At 43.4% G+C, this 3,234-nt stretch overlaps 1 protein-coding gene across 1 annotated transcript in view; it reads right to left on the bottom strand.

Moving 5' to 3' along the window:
- The window catches only part of LOC118744998, a gene marked incomplete in the record, with an annotated part of 61,285 nt that overhangs the window by 52,732 nt on the left and 5,319 nt on the right, over window positions 1-3,234 (bottom strand).

Genomic DNA, 3,234 nt, shown 5'->3' with positions numbered 1-3,234 from the left:
CTGGACCGTCCAGCTGGCACAAGTGCAAAAATAAAATGAATAGCAAATAAATGGCGAAATGGAAAGTAAAATTCTCTAGGAGTTATTATTTAATGACAGTGGCAAGCGGCAGCCGAGGCACAATGGCTGATTGGCTGTTGGCTTTGTGCCCAATGATGTGATGTCGTTTTTTATCTTGTTGCCGCACAGGTTTGAAATGTTTTAAGGAGTGAAGGAAAAAGGGTACAGCTTTGAACTGAAATTGTTTTCAATTGCTCTGCATTATTTGCTTGCAAGAATTATTTTTAATGAGTATAATTATTGTGCTGACTTAAGAGCCATGAGTTCAAACACACAAAGCAGCACAAAAGTTCAACTATGCGGAAAGGAAAGGTAATGGACCAAGGTTGACATTGTGCAGCCAGTTCTCGAAATAAGAAAGAGACACAAGGAATGCCAGGGTACACCTTGACCGCGAGGCCGCAGTTCTAGCGTAAGACAGTCATTTCCAGAAATTTCTGCGAAACCGCGTATGTGAGGTTGCTGAAATTTTAACGGAAAGAGCGAAAACTGTCTTCTATCATCGGTTAGGTCTTTTCAGGCTAATTCTATAAATTGATATTCTGGTATGAATCGAGGAGGCTTGGTGCTATGAGCTTCCGGTCATCAAATCTCATTTTTGACACAAATCTAAGTTATATTATGTAGATTCAGACTGCCAGCATTCACGTTGCCATTTCGACCAAATGCTTAACTAGAGTTAAGAGCTGAATAAGTTCCAAGATTTTAGCATGGCGTGATTGGAAAGATTGGACAAGAGACACCGCGACCTGAAAGAGTTTTTGGATATCTTAAAGAGAGAGAGTTACTAACCCAGTGTGGCCAAGATACCTTCGGCCTCTCTAATGAATCCTAAAACGGCATTGGTAGGCGAATTCCTTGTAACAAAGCATTCGACCTTTGAAGCTTTAAAATGGGTCAATCTTTGTCTGACCAAAGCCGAACAGTGACAGAGTATATGCTCTGAAGTTTCATCATCTTCAAAGCAAACCCGGAATTTGGACTCTGTGATCACATCTATTCGGTGCGAATGGAATCACAATCGGCTGTGACCAGTCAGGTACCCAAAAAGTAGCCTGATGCCATTTCTGTTGTTTCCTAAAATAATATCCTTTCTGTTGAAAGGGTATCCGAAGAGCCTGGCGTGTCTATGGCCCCTCACCGCTCCCCAGTACTTACTGTGTTCCGAGTGTACCCACTCAGTATGGCTCTCAAAGAGGACCCTCATAAATCACAGCATTTTTCAGGTCCCAGAAAGGCAGTTAGCGATCATTCTCGTGCAAGCTCGTCAGTTACCACATTGCCTTCAATTCCACAATGGCCAGATACAGAGGAAGTGTTACCGTGTTTTTGGCTGTCAAAATTTTTAGCATGCCAAAGCAGTGATTTTAGCAGTCAAATGATGGCTGCTTGGCTACAACTGAAAAGATCACTAGAAAGGTGCCCTTCAAACACTTTTCACGGTTTATTGCCCATAGGAATTGCAAGTTTAGTGCTAGGTCCGAAAATACCTGCATCTGCTCTGTCCTCCATCCTTGAACCGTAAGTGTACCAGTGTAGGTATCTGGGATCAGGTTGGAGAGATTTCTAGAAGGTTAGGTTAGGTTAGATTGAAGTGGCCGCCAGTGACCCCACTAGCTCACGTAGGCCCTTAGGTTATGGGCCCGTTGTAATACCACACGGATAGTTATAACCCTCCTACTCAATCCATCGTCTGGATTTCGCGAAACCCAGAAGTTGCAGTATTCCTACCTCGGCTACGTCGGTTAGGTCTTCAAAGAATCCTGAACCCATAAACTTTCGTCTTCTTCTACAGAGTGCGGGGCATTCTCATAACAGGTGCCGAAAGGTTTATGGCTCTTCTTCTTTTCTGCAGCTTCTGCGAAAGTCGTTATGGGGGACCCCTAACCTCTCCGCGTACCTTCCGATAGCAACAGACCTACAGCTGCAGCTAGGTCCCTCAACATAAGGAGATCCTTCGACTGCTTTTTGTCCCATTTTGGCCAAGTAAGTTTCGTACTGTTGAAATGGTGAGACTAACCCACCTATCCCTTGCTAGTTTAAGAGATATTTATTATTAAAATGAGCTGGCATGTATGGAAGTAGAATGGATGTGCCTTCTCTAGCAAGTTCATCTGTCTTTTCATTGCCTGAGCAGTCTGCTGTGCCATCTCAATTAGAGATTTGCGACAGTCCCTTATGGGTTTTTAACTGCATGTGATAGAATTGAGCGCTTAAAGTGTGGCCCAATGGTTGGCGATGTCGATGTATTTTTTTTCATAAAAAAAGTACGGTATTTTTGAGTACTGTGGTCAGCGTAGCTGGAGTTCGACTTACGAGAGCAATTTTTTTTTTTATAAAAAAAATGGTATCGACGTCTACCTCGACAACCATAGTAGTGTGGATTGTTACGTATGACTTCTCTTGCGCGTAGGTGCTCAACCGCCTCCTGTATAGCAGGGACTTCAGCTTGAAAGACGCTGCAGTGGTTGGGTAAGCGTCTTGCTTAGAGCCATCGGTGTTGAGGTATAATGATCCATTTTCATCAGGAGCCCCTCTTGACCAGCATGTTCTGCCTGGAATTGAAATCCTATACCTATTTGTGAAGTTCAGACTTGGTGCACAGTAATCCATGTCCGTTATATTTACGTTATTTAGGACTACGGTGTGGCCATCCTAAGTGTCTCTCCAGCCTGGTAGTTCCCTTAGCCTCAAGGCGGCACACCCCGCTGATTGTTTACCTACAATTTCAATTGCAAAATATTGATCAGCACGCACATAGCCTCCGCTTTCCAGACAAACTGTCCTAACTCAGACGAGCCTATTTGTCTGACACAGGTGAGATGGGACAGTATCTCTGACAGCGCTGAGTTAGTACAAAGTTAGGTTAGTTAATCGAGTTAAAATAGTCTTTCGAACGGCGTTAAAGATGGGCTAGATTAACGGCTATCGACCAGTTGATATGAAGTAGCCCGGGCCGTCGATATGGCAAAAGATATTCCGGACGAAATATAGCCTCTCAAACTAATTCGACTGTGGAATTAATACCCGTAAGAAGCTAACAATCGTTTACAAACACGCATTTCAAATAATCCAAACTTGTTTCTGTTCCACGTGCATTTCTCTCACGCAATGCGGTAATGCTAATGAGTTAAGTTAATCCCTTCATCCATTTTGCCGAGTTTTATTTCCTTT

Source organism: Rhagoletis pomonella, unplaced genomic scaffold (assembly GCF_013731165.1).
Source record: "Rhagoletis pomonella isolate Grant_MI unplaced genomic scaffold, Rhpom_1.0 Rhpom_scaffold_00008, whole genome shotgun sequence".
Classification (NCBI taxonomy): Eukaryota; Metazoa; Arthropoda; class Insecta; order Diptera; family Tephritidae; genus Rhagoletis; species Rhagoletis pomonella.
The sequence above is the reverse complement of the archived record's forward strand: the minus strand, read 5'-3'. Positions and strand labels throughout refer to the sequence as shown.